The following is a 25214-nucleotide window of genomic DNA, read 5'->3' as shown; positions in this document are numbered from 1 at the left end:
AGATAAACAACAACAAGCATGGAATTTGGAAAATACCTCAACTGGAGTTCATAGGTCAAACCGTGAGCAAAGACCCACCCCAGCAACTTGGGCCGTGTCCTTCTCTCTGGGTCCTTGAGTCCAGCAACCCCCCTAAATCACCCACAGTCCCAAAAGTCCCACAATTCCAAAGTCTCTGTCCCGGGTCAGGCAGCCCAGAGTTCAAGAGTCTCTTTGCAGAGGTCCCCCTCCCCAGCCTAGGTAGAAAGGGGCACCTTACGTGGTTCGGGGCCAGCTGCCCTGCCTCTTCGTGGGGTTCTGCTTCCACTAGTCGTCCCCGCAAACAGCTCAGCTCCGCTTACTCTGTGGGCTGCTCCACTTTGCCAGCTGCTCTAGTCCACCAGCTGTCCTGTGATCCGCTCCAGCCGTCCTCACGAGCTGCTCAGCTCCACTCACCCAGTGGCTGCACAAACTGCTCCACTCTGCTCTGCCAGTATTGCTTCAGGCTCCCCCACTCATCAGCACAGTGCTCTCAGCTCAGCAAGTCCAGCTCTTCAGTGATTTCAGCTCCACTCATTAGCACAGTGCTCTCAGCTCAGCAAGTCCAGCTCAGCAAGTCCAGCTCTTCAGTGATTTCAGCTCCACTCATTAGCACAGTGCTCTCAGCTCAGCAAGTCCAGCTCAGCAAGTCCAGCTCTTCAGTGATTTCAGCTCATAGTAGGGGAGCCCCAGTGAATTCAGCTCAGTAACCTGCATCTAGATTCTTAAGGGAATCAAAAGTTAACTCTGACATTCTACAGTGGAGAGAGGCACAGGTGGAACTGGTGCTTCTGGCTCACACAAGGAGCCTGCACCACCAAGTACAGATACTGGCCCCCAGCCTCTCTCCTCTCAATGGGTTTTGGAACCCATGTGCCCCATCTAGCAAGCGCTATCCAGCTGACAATGAAACCCCCCATCACAAGACAAATTTTGTAGTTCCCCATTTACCCAATCAGGGTGACAACATTTCATTCCTCCTGCCCCAATAACAACGAAATTGGGGGCTCCCACAGCTGTGAAAGTAACCATCCCATGCTGCTTTGCGGTACGCTAAGTGGGGTGGGAGTGCCCATGCAAATAACCGAAATACCATTGCAACACTTTCCACACTCCCCATAATTTACCACCAGATGTCAGGGTAGAGCTCATCCTGACTCTGCTTACAACTTCAAATTCCTTGCAGAAAAGTGCAGAAGAATAGATATACTCTGCAGCCTGCTCTAAGGTTACCAGATCCAGGTTCTGTCAAAAACAGAAGCGAGTTCTGGTATACAAGACTCCACAAGGAGAATACCCTCCAGCTATCTCTAATAAACTGGGGCACTTTCAACTTGTATGGTTCAGCTAGTCACAACTGACAGAGAATCTCTAGGGGAGAGGTGATTCTCCAGTTAGTCAAGGCCCATATGGTTTATAAATCAAACTCAACATCCTAAATTCCACCTGGAAACTAATTGGAAGCCAGTACAGATATGGGAACTCACTAAATATGCAATTTCAGTCTGTGCTAGTTTTAAGTTCCAGATGGCTTTAAGGTGTAGACCTATGTAGTGGATATTACAGTACTCAGTGACAAAGGCATGGCTAATTGGAATAAGTTACTTGCAACTGTTTTTAAAATTTAATGAGCAGTTATGACATATATTCTAGAAAATTAACAGGGCCTCTTTTTTTACTTGCTGTATAAGATAATTGTATAGAAGATGTGTGCATTGATATACAGTAGTTACACATTCCATTGAGAGACAAATATATTTTTTACTATATACAGCAAGTAAAACAGATACTGTAGTCCAAATATTGTGTATGAATGCAGTCAGAACCAGTGTGTGATATGGACTACTAGAAGTGTTCTATATTTTAGAACTGCAACTTCCCCTATCGTCAGTGCTGCTACTCTCCACCCTGGGAAATCACCCTTTCATGTCGAGAGTTCCTACTGCTGCTCCCAGATCCTTTCCCAGATGCTGAAAAGTGTTAATCTCATAATTCCAGTATGTGGATGTGATGCTTCTCTTAGGGCAGTCTGAACTTTGAGCCACTGTGTTACCCATTTCACCCTCAGCAAGTGAGAGCTTTGCTGCTGCTAAGCTAGGCGTCAGCTCTCTGACACAAACTTGTCGGCCTTGCCAGCAAACTCAACAGGATTCTGCCAGTCCAAACCTTGCTTTGCAAGTAATAGCTAGTGAACCCCAATTCCCAAGTTTCTCACTTTTTTTTTGCAGTGTTCAGATTCCCTTACTGTAGGGTGACCCTATTTCCCAAAGTGAAAACGGGACACCATGCTGGGCCGGCCCCAAGCCTCCCGTCTCATGGGGCTGGCCCCAGCTGCTTGCCCTAGGGCCACCTCATGGGGCTGGCCCCAGCTGCTCGCCAAAGGCGCCCCCCCCAACTGCAACTCTAACCCTGCTGGCCCCTTGCTTGAGGCTGTCACTGGTCATTCTAACCCTGCTGATCCCACATGCACTGGAACCCTTCCTCCCCCTCATGTCCAGCCCATTCTCCCTCCTGCATGGGGCTCACATCTCTGCTCACCCTCCTCCCCTGCACGGCACCCCACTTTTTTGACAAAAGTGGGTATTTGTTCCATTTGCTCTTGCCAACTTGATCATTTGGCAAGAGCAAATGGGTCAAATGCCCACTTTTGCCAAAAAAGTCGGGACAGCCAGGACAAGGCTTGAAAAAGGGAGTGTTCTGGCCAAAATGGGACGTATGGTCACCCTACCTCACTGGATACTCAAGAAGTTAAGTTTGCTGCCTCCAATGAGATAGTATGCATACCAGCCTGCTAGGTCACCTGAGGACTCACTTTACAATCTAGTATATAGCACTGATATGGTTTTGTAATAAAGCAAGAATACATTTATTAACAAAAACAGATTTAAATGACAATAGGTAAGAATAAAAGACAGGTATGGTTACAAGTAAAACAAAACATGCTTTCTACCAACTAAAACTTAATTTCATCAAGTTACAATCTTTGTCTAAGCAGGTTTCTCACCTATAGTCAGTTTCCAGTTATTCCTGCCTCCCAGGATGAGAGGATTCACTTTTCATGGTGCTGCTTCCCTTTGTCCCTTAGGAGATGGATAACTTGACTGTCTTTTTGCTACCCTTCTGTTACCCCAAAATTCATTGTTCCTGTTTCAAGGGCCAGGAAGGCTTCCTGAGTGCAGACTCCATCCCTCATCATCATTGTTAAGCAGTCATCTACCCTACTTGATAGCTTTGTTTACCCTATATGTAAATGTACTTTTCATTGTCTTCTGCAATCGAGCTGGTCAGACAAGTAAATACACATTCGTTTAAAGCAGGCTGCACTTTATGTGCTGCCTGCCTAACATATTTTAAGAACGTATTACAGCACACATTTATAACTCTTTGTGCATGCCCCATACATATACCACACAGTGATTTTTTTGGTACCAGCGTGTTACCAGTTTGTATACGATACTTTACATGACACCTTTAGATACAGACCATGCCAACAGTGTTTTGGGGCAATGAATATGTCAGGCCTGATGTGATTTACAGTATGGTATGCCCTCTACTAGTTGGTGTTGAGGGACTCCCATGGTCACAGTCATTTTAATTATGTATTATTTGAAGTATCAGAGGGGTAGCCGTGTTAGTCTGGTTCTGTAAAAGCAGCAAAGAATCCTGTGGCACCTTATAGATTAACAGACGTTTTGCAGCATGAGCTTTCGTGGTGAATACCCACTTCTTCTTATTATTTGAAGGTGGCTCAAGAAACTGTCATTTGATATTGATGATATCGACAACTACTGACCCTTATCTGTATATTCCATTTTTGAGAAAGGTAATCGAGAAGGTTGTGATATCAACAGTTAGTGTCTACAAACCCATCTACCTCCAAGATATCATTAAATTTAACTTTGATCATTCATTTATGTGATGATGACAAAGTTCTTGCCTTGCAAGTTAATGGCCCAGCATCTACTGTTTGCTTAAATTTATAATAAATTAACATATGCCAGAAAAAAAAACTGGCACAGCTACAAAAGCCAGAGTCTGAGGAGTCACTTCATTATATCAAGGAAAATGTAAATATACCTGTGACATTACTGGCAGTTCCACAAGAAATTAAAGAAAATAAACCCTAGATTTAAAAAAAAATTATAGTAAGGATATCATTTTTGTTATCCCTCTGATTGATTCAGTAAAGTTAATAAATGTAATACTGTATTTCTTGTGCATGCAAATAGTAGTTTTACCAGCATATGGACTGCAGGTCTGTGCTTCAGGCTGACAGCTGGTTTATGCTTTTGACTGTAAGCTCCTTGGAGCAGAGTTTGTGTCTTTCTATGTGTTTGTATAGTGCCTATCACGATGGAGTCCCACAATCATTATTGGGGCATTCAGGTGCTGCCACAATGTCAATAACGATGATAATAGTAATAAAGTTTTGATGGCAAGGAGGAATAGGAAGCATATTATTTTATCCTCTTTAGTTTAGCATTATTTTCTCTTTGACTGGGTTTCAGGCAGGTCCTATGAAAAAGATTAATGAAAAGCAAATGCATTTACGCAGTAATTCCTTTTCAAATGAGATAACAGCAGTTGCTGAACTGGTTTTATTTGGAATTAGACTACTAATTAAAAAGAACTTATAAACATTAGGATAATGATAGTCAGAGGTATATTAATGAATCTATGTGAAGAAAGACAAGGAGGAAAATGGCTAATCAAAGCACAAGCATTGTAAAGTAATTTCACTTTTATCTCATGACCTTCACAAATATCATGTGATATTTGTAGTGGTAAATATTTGGCAAAGTTTTTGCTTGCTTAGCTACTTTCAAAATACTTTGACTTTCTTTATACTCAGGGAATACATAGCACTTTGTATTCCCTGAGTATAAAGCAGGGTGGGGAAAAAAATTGGGGGGGAAGGGATAGCTCAGTGGTTTGAGCATTGACCTGCTAAACCCAGGATTGTGAGTTCAACCCTTGAGGGGGCCATTTGGGGATTGGTCCTGGTTTGAGCAGGGGGTTGGACTAGATCTCCTGAGGTCCCTTCCAACCCTAATAATAATCTAAGGGTCACAATGTGATTCTTATCATTGTGTATTTGCAGTATTTGGTCAATGCTAGAACCATCTGTTTATTTTCAGGGAAAGAAAATTTGGGAAAATTTTTACAAATACTCAAATGCTGTTTAAAGACAGTAAAAAATATGAAGGAAGAAACAAAACAGAGGGTTAAATAGTTACATTTAACCCAAATAAACAATGCAAAGACTTTTAAGCATATTTAGCAACTTAAATGATCATTTTTTTGTTTTGTGGGTTCATGAAGCCTGGAATTCCCCAACCATTGTTTGTTCCTGGTTGGTGTGACATCCTAGCTAGTGCTCTAATGGTGGTGGTATACCCATCATAGAGCAGTGAGGGATTATTTTTCTCTCTGGAAGGATTGTTTGTTTTTCCCCAGTGCTGTACTTGAAAAAAGTCCTGCTTCCTTATTTTTATAGATCATAGCAGAAAAATAGGATTAACATTAAAGCCTAAATGTTGCAGTTGTGCACCCATATTTGCATAGATAGTCTTCCTTAGTCACATGAGTAGCCTCACTGAAGTCAATGGACCAAATCCTTGCTCTCCAAGGACACAAAGCGCATCTGCAATCTTCAGGCGCCCTCCAAACACATCCCCTGCACTGGAGAAAGGAGTTGGAGAGTCCATGACTTCAAATAGATTACTTGCATGGCTAAAGTTAACCCATGTGAATCTGGGTTGCAGGACAGGGGTTTATAGTAAGAGGAGTTCAGTGCCCCAGGTAAGTGGCATAGGGGCATTTTCTTAGATATTTAAATTTCTTTCTTCAGGTCCCTAGTGCTTCTTGTCCTATAATCTCTGTTTCATGCTTAGTGTAACATCGTAGTTTGCACAGAGAAAATGACATCACCAGAGCTGTGCAAAGCTTCTCAGCTCCCAGATCTTCATTCTGCAATGACTGAACTCTTGCAGCTCCCATGGAGAGTGGAAAATGAGGGCACTCGGTACTTTACAGGAAGCGCTCAATACCTGGCAGAGTTGGTCCCACTTTTTTTGCCTGGGGTTTATACCGTATTGCTTTTAGTTGTGAGAGTAGATCCCCAAAAAGTCAAAGCAAGAGTAAGTCAATCCTACCAAAATTTCACTTGGGCACTAGTGAATGATGTTGAAGGGAGGTGGTGGCTAGGCCAATGACCCTGCATTGGTGGAATGGCAGAGGCTCTTTAGCTGCCTGCCAGGTTGCTCCAACTGGGAACTCAACTGGTCAATCAGCATGGGAATCAATTACTCACTTTCTCCCTTTGCCCACAGGTCAACTGATATCTCTAAAAATGAGATCTGAGGAAGGACTAATTATGATTAACTTTTTGGTGGTGGTTTTATCTCTGCTCTGTTCTAGCTGGGTGTGCAAAGGGATTTTTTTTAAAAAAGAGGCAATGAAAATAAAGTCTTTTAGGATTTGCATCAAATAAGAGCTTCCTTTCACAATTCAAACCTTTGAAGTCTAAGCTGTTTTTTATATTAGTTCACTGCTATAAAAATGAACTTTTAATGTAATAAATTATACTTGCCATCTGAGGATCTCCGTGTAATTCACTAACATTTATGAGTTTTGCCTCAACACTGCTGTGATGTCAACTAAAAAATTAGAATGATAGTTAGTTACATTTTCTGCATTAAAAGGCTAAGAGTAACATCCTGCACATTCATCAGCACTGGAGTTCTTTGTTTGCCGTTCCCAGGGCCTGATTCTCTTTTTGCTTATACTGATTTTATACTGGTGTAACTCCAGTAAGTTGCTCTCTCCATAAAGGGCACACTGGTTTCTCAAACTTTATGATCATGAGCAGGGATAGAATTCAAGATATTTGTGTGCCAAAAAAAACCCACAGGCACTTACTTCTTGAACTAAAGCAGAATCTACAGCTGCATGAGTGGTGTTAAAAATTTTAATCTATGTAAATCAGGTACTAAAGAGCAGCATAACTGCAAGCAGGTCTATTTCTCTATCCAGCAGAGAATAGTGATCCACATATATGCACCAATCAGTATATTATATAGATAAGTAAGGATGGTCCTGATATTAAACTTTTTCAGAACCCCTCTTTCTGTTTTCCATCCTGAACAACCTGTTCTCTTTTGCTAGCAGCTGGGTATAGTATGCTTAAACATATTTAATTCATTTAAGATCCTATTTGTACCTAGCTTTCTAATTTTGTAAAACAATCTGTTTGTATCCTTGCTGTCTCTCTTGTCCTCAACTCAGCCCCTTAGATATTAAGGCAGACTCAGAGTATGTCGACACTACAAAATTAGGGTGATTTAATAGAAGTTGATTTTCAGAAATCGATTTTATACAGTCGATTGCGTATGTCCACACTAAGCACATTAAGTTGGCGGAGTGCGTCCTCACTACTGTGGCTAGCATCGACTTACGGAGCGGTGCACTGAGTAGCTATCCCACAGTTCCCGCAGTCTGCCGCCCATTGGAATTCTGGGTTAAGCTCCCAATGCCTGATGGGGCAAAAACATTGTCGCAGGTGGTTTTGGGTACTTGTTGTCAGTCATCCCTCCCTCCATGAAAGCAACGGCAGACAATCGTTTTGCAGCTTTTTTCCTGGGTTACCCATGTGGACGCCATTCCACAGCAAGCATGGAGCCCGCTCAGCTCACCATCGCCACTGCTGTTGTGGGCAAGTCTACTGTGAGGTCTGCTGTGATCCAAGTAAGTAGCCAATGCAATCATTGATGTTCTATTATCAAGGATAGTGACTCTGGGAAATGTGCGGGATAGTTTTTAGATTTTAGATGCATCATATTCCTGTCCTTTGTCGCTGGTGAAGAAGTCTTGCAGCCATGCATTCCAGTCTGGTCGGCGCTGTAACACCCCATAGCACTTCTGTGGTTGACACATGTAACAGCTCCAGAGCTCTTGCTCTTTTGCCTTGGCCGAGGTACCTTCCCCTACCCAGACCTCCAAGCATTCGACTCAGAAGCACCTGCATCAGCTGGCATTGCTACACAGCAGCAGCTCCTTGCCTTTGCAGCAGATGGTGCAGTAGGACTGCTAACTGTCCTCGTCGGACAAGTAGTTTGGCCGGGAGTTCTGGGAATGTCTTCCCTGCCTGGCTCCTAGCAATGTCCAGGGCATGGTGTATGGCTCCACCGCTTCTGCTGCAACTCTGCTCTCCTGCTCCCCAGTGACGAACTCAGGGGATCCTTTCTGGTCCTCCTGGGTGCTGCTGGCAGCAGATGGTGCAGTAGGACTGCTAACAGTCCTTGTCCACCGCTTCTGCTGCACTCTGCTCTCCTGCTCGGTGGATCCATTGATGAAGCCTGGACAGTAGTAAGGAGCAGTTCAACTATAGGCTGAGTAAGTGCAGAATGGTGGTAGAATGTGCCTTTGGACGTTTAAAAGCTCGCTGGCGCTGTTGGTCAGACCTCAGCGCAACCATCATTCCCATTGTTCTTGCTGCTTGCTGTGTGCTCCATAATATCTGTGAGAGTAAGGGGGAGGCGTTTATGGTGGAGTGGGAGGTTGAGGCAAGTCGCCTGGCATCCGATTTTGAGCAGCCAGACACCAGGGCAATTAGAAGAGGACTGCAAGGCACGCAGCATATCAGATAGGGTTTGAAAACCAGTTTCATGACTGGCCAAGCTTCAGTGTGACAGTTGTGTGTGTTTCTCCTTGATGAAAACCCGCCCCCTTTGTTGATTTTAATTCTCTGTAAGCCAACTACCCTCCCCTCTTCAAAATAAAGTAGCTATTGTTTTGAAACCATGCATTCTTTATGAATTAAAAAAGAAAGCACTAACGGACAAGGTACCCCAGGTGGGGTGGGGGAGGAGGGAAGGACAAGGCCACATTGCTTATTGTAGCCACACTAAAAATCAAACTGTTTGAATGACAGCCTTCTGTTGCTTGGGCCATCCTCTGGAGTGGAGTGGCTGGTGCCCAGAGCTTCACCCCACACCGCGTTCTTGGGCATTTGGGTGAGGAGGCAATGGAACATGGGGAGGAGGGTAGGTGGTTATATTAGTGGATGCAGCAGGGGTCTGTGCTCTTGTTGGCTTTCCTACAGTTCCAATCGATGCTTCATCATGTCCATTTCCCCCACCCCCATCCCCAGCAGATGCTTCATCATGCCTCAGCATTGTGTCCTGCCTCCGCTCTTCACACTCAATTATTTCCTGGCCTCTGCCACTGAATGCCTCCATGCATTAAGCTGTGCCCTATCAGTGCAGGAGGACTGCATGAGCTTGGAAAACATGTAATCGTGAATGCAGGTTTTTTTGCCTTTTAATCTGAGATAACCTGAGGGATGGAGATGATAGTGGGTGATAGAAACATTCTACACTCTGCGATTCTGGGGGGACTGCATGGTCACCAGCGCTGCTGAGTTTGCCATGCTGACCAAATAGGAAATGAAATTCAAAAGTTCCTGGAGCTTTTCCTGGGTACCTGGCTAGTGTATCAGAGTTCAAAGTGCTGTCCAGAGCGGTCACAATGGAGCACTCTGGGATAGCTCCCAGAAGCCAATACCATTGATTTGCGTCCGCACTACCCCATATTCAACCCAGCAAAGTAGATTTTAGCACTACTCCCCTTGTCGGGGAGGAGTACAGAAGTTGATTTTAAGAGCCCTTTAGATCGACGGAATGGGGTAGGTTGTGTGGACGCAGTCTTTTTAAAATCGACCTAACACAGCTAAATTTGACCTAACCCTGTAGTGTAGACCAGGCCTTAGTCCCTTCATATTCTTTCAGACACTTTTCCAAACCAACTTTCACACCTAATGTTTTTCGCTGCTGTGCACAGTGCATGTCTTCCTTTATGTCAGCATTCAACTTTCTTAATATACCTTTCCCAGTCTGAGAAATGATTCATACTCCTCGGTTAATTTTCATCAAGCTGCGCAAAGATGTAGCCACATGATTCCCATTAACATTTATGGGAGTCATATAGTTAAGTTTGTGCTATGTTGAAATTTTACCATTCAGTCTCCTTGTCTTTGTTAAATAGTAGCACACAGTGTAGTCACTGTATTTCAAGTGTATGAAGAACCCTATTTCTGTGTTTCTTTTCTGTTAGAAATGACCTCACTTTTTCAGAATATCTCATTAGTTAAGATGTCACCCTCCCCAGCACTGAACGTACAGCAGTTTATATGGGGGTTATTAATGTATAAGGCTGTATTCCAACAGCTGATCTGTTTCTCTACCTCTTCCAAGGTAGCTCTTCTCTGAAACCTTGGACAGCCTCCCAAATGTTTTCAGAGGTGGCAGACCAGGACCAATTTAGCTGGCCTCCATAATGGAAAGGGGTCAAGGTTTTCACTATTTTTTATCATTAGTTTGAATCCAGTCCAGAATGATAGTAACCAAAATCATTACCATTTGATAGCTTTAGCATTTGCCTATGAAATGAGGAAATGAGTAGTATTTTTACTATAGTTCCAAGTGGACAGGTGTCCTCATAGCAATTGATAATATAGGAAATTTCTTTTTATTAATGTTCTTTCAGAGAAGCCAAGGCTGGAAAATATATGGAGACTAAACAAATCTGTGGCCCATGGTTATGATCCTTTGAGTTCAGTGATGAAAGTACAATAGTAGGGCAATAGGAAGAAGCTTGTAGTTTTGTCTGTGCTGCATGGATTCTGTGGATAAAATGAGTTTTCATTTTCTAGTGCTGTTCGCCTAATAACTTTTACAAGTACTCAGTTAACATGAAAAAATTGTCAACTAATTAATAAAATAAAGAGGGGTGTGATAACTTTGTTTTTCTTGTCATCATCAAGACCAGTGATCTTGCCTCTGACTTCTCCACTTTCTATTAGCTATTTGTAGAGACTGAGGTGACAAAATGATTCTTTTGTCCACTAGAACACAGGAGCTATAGGTGTGCCTAATTCCTTTATATCCCAGTGTTCAATTTCATATGACCAATGACTTGGCAGACCTCTGCTATTTGCCAAGTGCTGAATCATTTGATTCCTATATCTGTGTACTTTTGCTGACTCTACAGTAATTGACTTGCTGCTGAAGTATCACTGAATATGTTTTAATCTTGGAGGTGCCCTCACTAAGGACACTTCTATGTGTCTCCGAATCAAAAAAGTCCCAAGGAAGCTAGGACACACGTGGCTGCCCTCCATTATCATCCTGTATTCCTCAGCTTCCACCTGCTTACTCAATGCTTACCATCTTTTCATATTTATACAAATATAGATACACATACTATGACTAATAACATTTTCAATTTAATTTTGCTTGCAGTAATTGCTGACCCTGGCAAAAGAGCTGGCAAATGATAAGTATTTAATGGACTGAACTGAACTCTGATCTCTCTCATTTGGGAGCAAATCAGAAATAACCCTATTGGAGCCAATGGAGTTCACTAGCATGAAACCCGCATGGGATTAGAATCAGGTCCAGGTTAAAAGTTTGCACCAAGGCTTTAACATGTCATAGGTTTACAAATCTTTTCTATTTCCAGTTCTGTCATTCAGTGCCTGGTGGTGATTATTAATAAACTAACCAGGAACTTTCTTTATATGGTATTGCATGTATGTTTTGCCCTTAAATCCAATGTCCATATTTGAATATTTTTAAACATGCCCAGATTTTCAAAAGTGCAGCTCCAAGGCCCAGGTGCTAAAATGCACCTGCAAGTGAATTGCATGTGTGATCACCAAAGCACTTTTTACATGCAGACCTGATTCTCTGTCATTTGAGCATGAAGCCCACAATGCCCAATTTGGGTAAATCATACCCATTTGTCATGGCATTGCCAAGTAAGCCTGGAAGCTTCCTTTTTTAAACTGCACAGATTGTGCACCCTGATATGACAGTGGAAAATCTATGTGGACAAAATGTCATGAACATATAATTATTTGTTTCTTGAATCTGACTTAACATTTTGAACCAATGTGGTATAAAAACTAGGCAAACAATGTTACACAGATTACACAGAGTGCAACAAAAACAAAATGTAAATTCCTGGGTGAATATTTTTTTAAAAATAGAGAAAGTAGGTAACAAGCAGATCTGACTGTTTAATTATAAATACAGTTGAACCCTGTTATGTCGCCGGCCTAGGGGTTTGCCAAAAAGCGTCGAGATAACCGATGATCGAGATAAACCCCTATCCACCCCCCCACCCCTGAACTCCCCTGCCCTCTCTCCAACACCCCCTCCCTGCCCCCTTACCGTGGTGCCTGCACGTGGCTGGATCCGGCGAAGCGGGACGGGGAAGCGGGGCCGGGCGGCCGTGGACGGGGACCCGGAGCCGGGCAGCCAAAGAAGCGGGACCCGGTAAGCGGGCCGGGCGGCAGGCGAAGCCGGACCGGGTAAGCGGGGCCGGGCGGCAGGTGAAGCGGGGACCGGGTAAGCGGGGCCGGGCGGGCGGGCGGCAGGCGAAGCGGGTACCGGGTAAGCGGGGCTGGGCGGGCGGGCGGCAGGCGAAGCGGGGACCGGGTATGCGGGGCCGGGCGGGCGGGCGGGGACCGGGGAAGCGGGGCCGGGGGGGCGGGCGGCAGGCGAAGCGGGGACCGGGTAAGCGGGGCCGGGCGGGCGGGCGGCAGGCGAAGTGAGGACCGGGTATGCGGGGCCGGGCGGGCGGGCGGCAGGCGAAGCGGGGCCGGGCGGGGCCCGGGGGAGCGGGGCCGGGCGGGCGGGCGGCGTAGAGGGGACCAGCGAAGCGGAGCCGGGCGGGCGGGCGGCAGGCGAAGCGGGGACCAGGTATGCGGGGACGGGCGGGGACGGGCAGGGACCAGGTATGCGGGGCCGGGCGGGCGGGGCCGGGCAGGGACCAGGTATGCGGGGGCGGGCGGGCGGCGAAGCGGAGCCGGGCGGACGGGCGGCGAAGCGGGGACCGGCGAAGCGGAGCTGGGCGGGCGGGCGGCAGCCGAAGCGGGGACCAGGTATGCGGGGACGGGCGGGGACGGGCAGGGACCGGGTATGCGGGGCCGGGCGGCTGGGGACACGGTGGGTCGGGGACGCGGGGAGCCGGGCGGCTGGGGACGCGGGGAGCGGGCGGCTGGGGAACCGCGCGGCTGGAGAGCCGGGGAGCGGGCGGCTGGGGACACGGTGGGTCGGGGACGCGGGGAGCCGGGCTCGAGATATTAGGGTTCGGCGAATCGACATAATGGATGAGAAACCCATAAGACAAAGAGGGAGTTTGGCGGTTCCACTTGTAAAACGTCGACTTAATAGGATTGGCAAGTTAACCGAGGTCGAGATAAATGGGTTCGACTGTAGATAGATGTAAGTTTGACATCAATTATCTTTCTTAAGTTATTTCATACTTGCTCTTACTTTGCAATTCTCAACAGAAATAATTTATATCTGACTTTTTGCATTTTTCTGCATGTAGTGCTCTAGCTGTTATTTCTCTAATGGATATGTTATAAATTTCCATTTCACACCCTTCATTCTACATTTTTACTTTCTCGTGGCTAACCACTTGTATTTAATTTTTTTTAAGATAAAGTTTTTAAATATTTTTATTCCTATTAAATAAATTTGTCATGATTTCTCAAGTTTGCACACTGAGCTAGAGAGATGAACTAGACTAGAGCATATTTCTCATTAAATTAAGTTTATCCTTTGAATGACACATGGTGGTGTCAGTTGCTATTATTTTATATATGAAAAAATCCTGGCTTATGATTGGCTGACTGGAGTCATGCAGTGATTCAGTAAGTTTTTATTGATCATCTCCTGAGGCCTGGAAGATGTTAACCAGTTAGAATAGAAATGCAAATGGATGCATCCGGACTAGTTTATCAGTGGTCACTAGCGAAATAGATTTCACTCAACTCTGTCTTCAGCCAGTTGGCTCACATATATACATCTTAATTTTTTTTGTTCTGCATCATCAGAACTCACTAATACTTTTATTTTTGCCTGCTGGTTCTCTAAACTTCTCCTTTTAATGTTAGTCTTAATTTTGTTTTGCCCCCCCCCTTTTTTTCTTTTAACATTTAAGAAATTCATCACCATAAACATTGATCTTGGGATATATCTGAAGCAAATTTGTACATATGCCAAAATACCTTGAACACTGACTTCATGTTTTAGGGTTCATCAGGATTTATAGTCCCTCATGGTAGAGTATCAGGCCTAATTTTTAAGTGATTGCTGATTTTGGGTGTCCGTAAGTCAGCCTTTCCGCTCGCCGAGATTTCCACAGTCAGCATGGGTGCTGGGTTTTGCTGCTCATTTCTTTGATTATTATCCAAAATCCCATTCTGGTTGGACTGTTATGGTGAAAACAGACTTGTATTTAAATCCCCCATTCAAAAAATCTGTGGCAGCATGTCTCAGAGACTGGGTCAACTGACTTGGGCTTTTGGGGCTTGACCTACGGGCTAAAAACAGCAGTGTGGACATTTGGCCAGAGGCTGGAGCCTGGGGTTTCAGAGCCTGTACTCCAACCCAAGGCCAAACTTCTACACTGCTATTTTTAGCCCCGTAGCCTGAGCCCTGCAAGCCTGAGTCAGTTCATCTGGGCTCTAAGCTTCTTAGTCACAGATTGTTTTGCTGTATAGGCATACTCAGACTTCTACTTTACCTTAATCGTCAAATAGTTCCACTGATTTTTCATATAGCAAGGTAATAATATATAGTCAGATCTTACTATAATGGGAATTGTAGACAGGTCAGACTCACCCCTGCGGCGCCTCCTGCTGGTGACGCTGGGAATTAGCTCATTCCCGCGCTGGAGTGCCCTCTGCAGGCTGGTGATCCACCTGTCCTCAGGCCCCCCGTGTCCCTCCCTGGACCTGGTGCCCTTTTACATGGGGGGTGCTGCCCCTTGGCAGTAACCCCTTTTCTCTCAGGGATTCCCCTTCTCAGGGAACCCACTCCCTCTATCCCTACCTTGCCTCAGTGTATGGCTACTGCCAGTCATTGTCTAGCCCCATGTCCTGGGGCAGACTGCAGTATCAGCCAACTCATCACTGGCAAGGAGGGTTTGGACCCGCTGCTTTGGCCTACCCCTGGGCTGCCCTCTGCAACCCCCAGTACCTGTTAGCCCACTGCTAAGCCGCAGCCTGGGGCTTTCTAGGCTGGAGCTCCCCAGCCTTTCCCCAGCCCTGCTTCACTCAGGTATCCAGTCTCAAGTTCCCTGCAGCTAGGCCCTTCTCTCTCTGAAGGCAGAGAGAGACTGCCTTGGCTTCTGGCTTACAGCCTCTTTTATAGGGGCCAGCTGGGCCTGATGGGGCGTGGCCCAGCTGCAGCCACTTCCCAATCAGCCCAGCTTAAAAGCTGCTTTCTCCAGCCACAGCCCCTTCCCCGGGCTGTTTTTAACCCCTTTAGGGCCGGAGCAGCGGTCCACCTTGCTACAGGAATCCATTCATATTTGGTATGTAGATAAGATTAGTGGGAGGTAAACTAATTCTTATTGCTGTATCTATTTGTTAAAACACATGGACAAGGTAGGTGGATTTTGCTGCTCTAGTTTACAATGTAAATATCTTTCTATGGTAGTGCTACATTGGTTCTTAACTGGACTGAAAAAGGACAGAGGAACAAACAGAAACATAAAGAGTGTAAAGGTGAATTAACAGATCTTTGCCCTGTAAGTATTCCAGGTCTCATTTACGTACTTTACTGAAATAAATACCTTTGACTGCTTTCTCCTTCTGTTAGCACTGTAGAACCCATATAAATGCAGAAAACTGAGCTGGATTCCAGGCTGGCTCAAGCATCATCAACTTCTTAACTAAATTCCAAAATCAGAATTGCTATTTCTCTGGATGCTGATGTGTGAGCTAGAAAGAACCAACCTCAACTTTTAGATCCCAGACAAAGTTGCAGGGATGGCAGTTATAAAACAAAAAAATCATTTGTGTAAATTTGAACAAGATTTCTATAGAAACATTTGGAGACACGAAGCGACCTTTTTAGCAATCACTTCTCAGGGTATAACTACTTGGATTGTCAGTATCTTAAGCAAACAACATATATAACTGTTACAAAAGGTTGAATTCTTTAGTAAATTAGATGTAGATACATTGATGGTTCTGTTGCAAATGGAAATGAAAATCCTTTTAAAATGTTGGCAACAAGACATTGTCTATTTAGGTTCTTATCACTCTCATCACGGTGACATTTGAGTGCCTTAAATAATTGTGTGTAACAACAGAATATGGTTTGTTATATCACGTTCTGGTAACAAGTGGCAAAGTGGTCAGCTGGATATCAAAAACCAGAAAAAGTTGAAATTTTATCATGAGTGCAGGAGGGGAGAGGGATACCAAAGTGGAAGGACAAAGGATGCCACAGGTAAACTATCAACCACATTTCATATAGACACGATATTAAATTCTGTTAACACTTTGGAAGTGCTTGAGGAGACTAGTGCTTTAAAAGAGCAAGACTTACATCCACTCACTTAACCAACTCTTTAACAACAGCTTTCTGAGAAAACAAGTTTAAGAATGCATTAAATTTTACTTCTTCTACAGAGCATATTTTGTGTACATTTTCTTGTATTTGATGTTTTACAAATGGGAACATCCTGTAGCTAAACCCAAAATCCTGAAGTTTGAAATTACAAGCTACCTTCCTGTTAGATGGTAGTTTATATTTAGAACAACACTCTTATCAGAGATTCTTGTTCTGATGGTGAAAGAGGAGTCAAGGCAGGTTTTATGGTGTCCTGTTATGAACCTCAAAGACAAGCAGAGCAGCATGTTTCACTAAGAGCAAGAGACACATGTTGTTGAGTTAGTGTGCTCCCGTGTGGTGGGCAGGGAGGTAATGAGCGGGGTGGAACCTGCTGCTGTTTTTGAGAAGTTTCCTCCAGAGGTTTAAAAGAAAAGAAAAAAAAAGAATATTTCAGGTTAATTTAGGGATCACTGCATGACAGATGGCAGAACATAATGAAATAAAACTGGTCTTGCATTCTGTTCTAGTGTATGGAATGAGGAGGAGTAAGGCATAAGAGGAGGAGTTAGAAGAGATCTGTGGCTTTGGCCTTTTACCAGTCGTATTTACCTTTTTCTACAAGTAAGCAATATATATCCCAATTCTGAGTTGACAGAAGAATCCTACAGCAGCAGGGGGTCACTCAGCACCAACATAGCTTCCAGGAAACCCGAGGACCTTTTGTGTGTGTTTATATACAACATTCTATTTAATAACAATAAAACCTGTCATTAAAATGTTCAACGCTGGTTTAGATATAGTGAATTAAACAAACACCCTGGAAAAACGTTGATACATTTTCAAAGGTATAATATACCGTCCTCCCAAATGTATTTCATTTAAACAAAATAAAGGAGAGGTTTGGGGGGCTTTGAGTATGTGACCCATAATTCTGGCAATTACCCTCTGCAAGTATGAATAGCAGGTCTATAGTATGTCCTTTGTGTCTTTTGTCAGAACCGGTAAAGTTACCTTAAAAGACTGATTCTATAATGTGGTGTCTGCTCTATTTAGTAATACAAATTAATTACAGTTATAGCAAAGGCCCCTGAAGCAAGCAAGTTTTTGTTAGGCTTAATTAGTGTTTTGTTATTTCCATATGTTCAAGACCTTTCCATTTTAGTGCTTCTGTTCAGTCAGAAATTAATTTCCTATTGAATATTTCTATCTACAGTATTTCCTTACAGCTAGAGTCATTCTAACATAACAGTAACATCCATGATTATTGTACCTAGTGTTGTAGCTGTGTCAGTCCCAGGATATTAGCAATACAAGGTGGATGAGCTAATATCACTTATTGGACCCTCTTCGCCAATGGAAGTTGGTCCAATAAAAGATATCCATGATTATGTCTAGAGATAGTAGGCTGTACGAGACACAATACAGTAGAACCTCAGAGTTATAAACACCAGTTATAAACTGACCAGTCAACCACACACCTCATTTGGAACAGGAAGTATGCAATCAGACAGCAGCAGACACACACGCAAATATAGCACAGTACTGTGTTAAACATAAACTACTAAAATAAAAAGGAAAGCAGCATTTTTCTTCTGCATAGTTCTCAAAGCTGTATTAAGTCAATGTTCAGTTGTAAACTTTTGAAAGAACAACCATAAGGTTTTGTTCAAAGTTACAAACAACCTTCATTCCTGAGGTATTCGTAACTCTGAGGTTCGACTGTATATTTTAACTTTGTTTTCAAGATCACATGCCATAAAGTGTTTTATTTTTCATCTCAATGGGAAATATCTCTGCACCATTTGTAATTCTTTTTACTTGCAGTAATATTCCTGTGGCTTTGTTAAACTGGAATCTAAAGGGCTAAAGTGTGTGTGCCATTTAGAAATGGTCCTACGTTTATGAAGCTCCGTCTTGCCAACTCTCATGATATTATTGTGTTTCTTTTCTTAGAGCTCCAGCTCTTGGAGTTGTGCAATTATGTGAGAATCTGTGCTTTTTTTTTTTAAAGTAAGTTTCTAGTCCTTATGTTTGTGGAAAAAAGCTTGAAAATGAGAATCAAAGGTGCAAAGACCAGAAAGCAAATAAACAGAATTCAACATTATTATTTTTTAAAAAAATCCTATCTCAAGATAGATCTATCTAGAATTGTATTAAGGGCTCATTAATTTTGAATATTTTAAGGTCGGAAATACTTGGAGCCTACTGGATAGGCAATATTGGGAGCCTCACTCTGCCCTTCCTCGGGGAGGGATTGTGCCTCTCTGCATCTCCCTATGAAGCATCTGGCACTGACTACTGTTGAAAACCTTATACTAGACTAGCTGGACCAGTGATGTGATCCAACATAGCACTTTCTGTATTCCTAAGAGATAATTTTTTCCTTTGAATATCATATGGGTAATGCATGTCCATATAAACTAAATGTATGTGTGACAGAATTGGGGGAAACCCCGTCCTGTGCGGGGCGAGTGTGTCCGCCTCTCTTAGGGAATGTGGGGGGGGGGATGGTACATATCTAACATCTACGTCCCTCCCAGCCTGAGTCCATACACTCGCCCTTATCAGCAGAGCAGTGCAGCCTAGTGACCAGAGTCCATAAATTCGCCCTGGTCAATGGGGCAGTAAGGCCTAGGGGCCAGTGTTAGTCAATCTCCCCCTTTTCACAGGGCAGTAAGGCCTAGTGGCCCAAGTCAATAACTTCGCCCCTTTTCACAGAACAGTAAGGCCCAATGGCCAGAGTTGGGAAATCCCCCGATTCTTGCAGGGTGGTCAGGCCTACTGGCCCAAGTCACTACATTCAGCCCTGTCCAAAGGGCCAGAAGGCATAGTGGCAAGAGTCAATAAATTCACCCTCATCAGCAGGGCAGTTAGGTCTAGCAGCCAGAGTCAATAAATTCTCTGTCAGCAGGGGCAGTAAGGTCTAGTGGCCACTGCCGGACACAGGGGGAGGGGTTGCTCTCCCAGCAGGGGGGTTCAGCCCCCCCCCCCACCAGACCCCAGTCCAGGGCCCTATTAGTGGCAGTAGCATGGGTCACTGAGTCATTCTATGTCATTTTCACCGCAATCATTTTTTGCATAGCCATTTATAGTAAACCTGTAGTGCTGGGGACAATGCCAATGCAGATGCTCCAGCATTTCAGTCTTGCCAGTGTTGCCAGCTAGCAATTATCAGCTGCTCTCAAACAAGCTTCTTTATCTATCATACTAAGAATTAAGACTTTTAGATTGTTGACCAGTCTATTAATACAGAGGGTTGGTACTGTCAGTTAATACTGTGCAACAGGCTTCCCATAATGTTGACCAAACTTTGAAGTAGTGCTGATTTGCCATTGCAGACTATGTGAGAACAAAAGGGAATACACTCCACAAATGACTTGCTTTCACTCTCTCTTTGGTTTTAATTGATCATATTGGGTAAACCATTTTGTGTCGCTGACCGATAGAAAACATGTACTTTTAAATGAAAGGACAGTTTTCTTATTTTATCTATCATTTGTTAAATGGTTTAACTGAAAGATCAGAAAAGTAATGATCAGATTTGCAACTGTAACCCACTGGTGAGTGTATGTTACAGGTCCCCTTCATGCTAATCCACAGAGAATATGCGTCCCTTACAGCCCCCATCAACAGAGGCTTCGATCTTTAGCTCATGTTTTAAATCAGAGGTCCCCAGCCCAGTCTCCAATGTGTTGGCCACGAGGACATCAGTCACACAACAAGCACACAAATACTGAAGGCATAGCCAGTTTAGAGGGTGGTTTTAGGGTGGTTTTTTTTTTTTAAATATCTGAATTTTTCATGCACAAAGTATCTTGGGTTGATTGGTTTCCATGGTAACAACTTCTTCCTTTGATTGCATAAGCCCACTGGAGTGGTGTGGAACAGATTACCACTGAAACAGTGGAATTAGCCTGATGTAATGGGATGTTGTTTGAGCTGTTTGAGTTCTTAATTCTATTATCCTTCACGTTATTCCCATTAATGCCACATTGTAGTGAAATAACAAGTAGCTTATTTTACTCTAATCAAATTTCCTTTAACAAGTTAACTCTAAGCTTCTGATAGGAAAAAAACCCAAAGCATAAAATATGCAAAACCCTGCATAAAATATGTTATCATGAAGGGGACAAAAGACTCAACAAGATGATGGATAACTTACATGATAACCAAAAATGTAAATATTGCCATTTAAGGGATTGTCTCATTCATAGAATCCTAGAATATTAGGGTTGGAAGAGACCTCAGGAGGTCATCTAGTCCAGGGGTCGGCAACCGGTGGCTCGCGGCGCGCCAGGGTAAGCACCCTGGCGGGTCGGCCCGGTTTGTTTATCTGCCGCGTCGGCAAGTTCGGCCGATCGTGGCTCCCACTGGCCGCGGTTCGCGGTCCCAGGCCAATGCGGGAGGCAGGAAGCGGCGCGAGCCGAGGGATGTTCTGGCCACGGCTTCCTGCCTCCCGCATTGGCCTGGGACCGCGAACCGCAGCCAGTGGGAGCCACGATCGGCCGAACTTGCCGACGCGGCAGATAAACAAACCGGGCCGGCCTGCCAGGGTGCTTACCCTGGCGAGCCGCGAGCCACCGGTTGCTGACCCCTGATCTAGTCCAATCCCCAACTCAAAGCAGGACTAACCCCAATTAAATCATCACAGCCAGGGCTTTGTCAAACCAGGCCTTAAAAACCTTCATTCTCTCTTTTTAGCTCCCGAGAAGTCTGTTCTCCTGCATTTTTCTAGGTTCTATTTGTCAAACTCTCCTAATTTCCAAAATACACTTATTTCAAATTAAATTAAATTGTTCTACAGCTTGACATAAATATTGGGATGGAATTTTGAAACAACATTGTGCATAATGATGCCATATGAAAGGATCAGAAATTATATATGTTGAAAGAACTTAAACTTAATTTTAGCCAAGATGGCTCCCACTGTTACTGCTGGCACTCCACTATTTTCTGATGTCCTACAACTCCGCAAGCCAAAACAAAGACACCCAAACAGTGGGTAAATGAAACCACACAACATTTAAGGCAAAAGAAAATGTGCAAAGTAATTAAAAACAGCATTTAAATAGAATTCTTTAGTTTAATGGGAGATCTGGTATTCCTTGGGTTATTAACAAAAGACCTCCAGTAGGGAAAATAACTAACTATAAAAATAGTGTTCAAATGTAATGAGCCAAAACATTACACCTAACCATACTGCTACTGCAGTATAGTGTTTTGCACAATTATTAAAGAATACTGTTGTATTTGTATAAGGTTTGCTCTTAGTCACTTATTCCATGCAGACAGCAATGGCTTTGCCATTATAAACTTCAACATTAATAATTCCAAACATACTATAGATGCTGTGTTTGTATACTAATCTAATATTGTATGTTACAAGCATCCACACAAACATATACCTTCCCGTGTGCAGGTGACATTAAAGTGATGAACTGGTGAACAATGTGACAAATAGCAGGGCCACATGCATCATTCACATTTCGCCTCCTCTGCTGTATCTGCCCATTGATTCAACAATCCAAACAGGATCTTTATAACTGAAAGGGAAAGTCTCAGCTTCTAAATGTGATTCAGACCTTTCTACTAGCTGTAGAAAGTTGTGAATTATTAGATCTTAAAACCATATAAGTTTTATCTCTATAAAAGCTATTGTAGGCCAGCTGTAGAAGTTTGGCACCTGGCTTTACATGAGGGATACAAACCCAACCTCAACATTAAAAAAAAAAAAGTTGTATGACATTTCTTAAAATGGAAAAATTTCTGTAACATGGTACACATTCAGAATGCAAGGTGATGTGGACCAAAACTTTTAACAAAGTGCTTGTCTGGGATTACCTGCATAGCTCAGTTGTGGTTTTAAATGTTTATACTGCACCTTACAGTCTGTGAGAGGCGGGGGATGGTATAGATGTGGTGACCTCAGCTTGGGATTCCCATTCAAATGAATGAGTAGGAGCAATAGAAAGGGGATAGAGCAGGGGCTTAGCATCTGACTTTGTGTTTGTATGTAATATAGTGAGAGAAAATGTTCCAGGTTTTTCCAAGGAGCATCTGTAACTTGCTTTATTATAGCTTAAGTAATTGTCATAGAGCAGCAACACAAAAACAAAAAAACCCATGCAGCATGAAAATATTCTAGAACCTGAAGAGGATGTGAAGGCAAATAGAATATTTAGAAAGGAATGTACAGGGATGAACATTAAGTAGCAATTACAGTTAATTTCTCATACCATTTCTGTGCATTTTTAAACAGTATTTTTAACATACTGGAAGCTGATGAGAAATTACACTGTTACTCAGTGACACCAAGCAAATTTATTTTTAATAGCTTTACTTGAGTTAAAAGGATCATAGAAACACAGGGTTCTTGGTTATACTGCTCAAGGCAATCTCATTTGCAGAATCTTTCCAAACAAAGGCATATGAATATATCATCATTTAAACAACTCGTAACAGTTGTCTCAGAACTAATTTGAGTGCAGCTTGTAGTTCCAGTACAGCTTGAGTAGTATTGAGGTATTAATTCTTTTCTTTTCTTTTCTTTTCTTTTCTTTTCTTTTTCTTTTTCTTTTTCTTTTGTAAACTGAATATTTTGATCAGAGATGAAAGTGGATCCACCTATTCTATAGTGACAGATAGAATGTATTTTTATCTATAATACAATTAGGAGGCAGTATGGCCTAGTGGATATGGTGCAGGACCAATAGTCAGGCTATTTGGGTTTCGTTCCCTGATCTGTTACTCATGTGCTGTGCCTGGTTACCCTCCCAACCTATATCTGTCTTGCCTATTCAGTTTGTATCTTCTTTGGGGCAGACAAGGCATTTTAAGAATTATTGATTAAAAGAGCTACATGATGTTATTTTGTTTGTACAATGCCTAACTCAAGGGGGGCCCAGCATTGGTTGAGGTCTGTAGGTGCTGCTGGAAATCAAATAATTAAACAACAATAATTACTGTAGTTTCAGAGGAATGAGAAAAGTAGTCCTTTGGGGGAAAAAATTTGCCTTTTTTAAGCATTATTTGGAATTTATAAACCTCAGGATCATTATTTAAAGTGATAAGACATCTGAAATGACATCACATTATTTTCAGCTAGACTGCTTGATCTTTTTACAACAGGAAGAATAGTAATTTGCTGTTGGAGAGATCAAGTGACATCATTGCAAAAATGTAAGGTAAATCCTTTCCATGCCACCCTCACTCACATGAGTTCTGAGATTCCTTTGCTTACAACCCAGTCTAAATCAAGAGTAATTACACTGAAGTGTGTGGAGATAAACCTGTGTTTGTGAGAGGAGAATTCAGCTGATGGTCTCACTTTGATCCCAGTCCCACACAGGGACAGCCAGAAGGCTGTTTATCTTCTCTCCCATGTCCAGCCAGAGCAAGCAGGCAAAGGTATGTCACTCTTGAGCTGTTTCCTCTGTCTAAATCCTCCTTTTTCGGGGGGCTATCAGATTTCACCACAGTCTAAATCCCCACCAAGCCCACAGAAGGATAGTGCTCCAATTGTTTGTGTCCTAAGCAGGCACAAGTGAGAGTCTTTTTTGTGAATTGTGGCAGGGCACAGAGCTTGAATAATTTAAAGCAGGTGAGCTTTAGTTTCCTGATTTATTTATTTTTCACTTTAATTATCCACTGTGAAATAAGGCAGTATGAGAGAAGGGGTGTTAACATTAGAGAGACAGCTAGCATTGTTGGGATGTGGAAAATGACAGGCATTCAGCAGGAGTAGGCAGGAACTGGAGAGGTAAACTAGAAAGGGGAAGAGACTGGACTAGATAGATGGTGAGAATGCATGCATAGACTAATGTAGCTATTTCACTGCATGGAACAGATGTGTGGGGGTCTCTTCCTATGTTACATAAAACCTTATCTCTTCACCTTATCTGTGAAACTCTTATTTCTGTGACCGCATCAATAAGTGGAGAAACATTCAGAGAAGCTTCTGTTGAATCTCATTTTTAAAATAACACAGTCAATACAATATTGATAATATTAATGTTACTATTTAATTTGCTATAAACCTCTTTTTGAATGCTCTCCCATTCACTTCATGCTTTCACAAGAATTTCATTGTACTGCAATACCAATTTAATCATTTAATTTCTATGTACTGAATAATGCACAAGATCCTGCTATTAGATATGATGTAGACTAATGTAACAATGTTTAGGACAGTCTCTTATTTTCAACAAGTGTTCATGCAATATTTGAAGGGGTTAGTAGTGGAGACCTGTAATATTAAATTACTGGTGTTTTAAACATATTTCTAATTTGACCTCTGGCCATCTGAGGGAGATAATTGGGCCTGAATCGCCACTGTTTGCACTTGGTGTAATAATTTACATGTGTACAAAATAAATATAAAATGTTACCGATCTGACTTGGTAACTCTTTACATCTGTTTTGCACAGGTGCAAAGCAATGGAGAATCAGGCCCATTGGTTTTTGTGATTTCACAAAATACTGTACGACTTTCTAGAGCCTGAAGTAACCACTGCCTCTGTGCTGATCAGGCGGGACTGTTTGTAGACCAGGGAGTGGAAGTGAGCATTTAGAAGGGGATAACTCAGTACAGAGAGAGTTGGAAACAAATTATGATTGCAGTTATATGACAAGGTTGTTGTGATGGGGTGGGACAGGGCTGTGGGGGCTCCTAAAAGCTCATGCTTCAGGGTTTCCACAGGGGTCAGGAAAAGATTCTTCTCCCTCTCTCACCCCCAAAAAGTATTCTGGGGCAGCGAGTGGGTTTTTTTATTTTATTTT

General features: G+C 43.0%; 1 protein-coding gene and 1 long non-coding RNA gene across 3 annotated transcripts in view; both read left to right on the top strand.

Moving 5' to 3' along the window:
- Positions 1–17132, top strand: part of LOC123362512 — a 46449-nt gene extending 29317 nt beyond the window's left edge. For both annotated transcript variants that reach the window (XR_006576467.1, XR_006576466.1), the window contains exons 2-3: positions 15534–15624; positions 16964–17132. This is a non-coding gene — a long non-coding RNA (uncharacterized LOC123362512). The remainder of the gene's footprint in view (positions 1–15533; positions 15625–16963) is intronic.
- XKR4 (XK related 4) overlaps positions 1–25214 on the top strand; it is a 309471-nt gene that overhangs the window by 60040 nt on the left and 224217 nt on the right. The window lies entirely within an intron of this gene.

This window comes from Mauremys mutica, chromosome 2, assembly GCF_020497125.1.
Source record: "Mauremys mutica isolate MM-2020 ecotype Southern chromosome 2, ASM2049712v1, whole genome shotgun sequence".
Classification (NCBI taxonomy): Eukaryota; Metazoa; Chordata; order Testudines; family Geoemydidae; genus Mauremys; species Mauremys mutica.
This window is presented reverse-complemented; position numbering and strand designations above follow the sequence as displayed.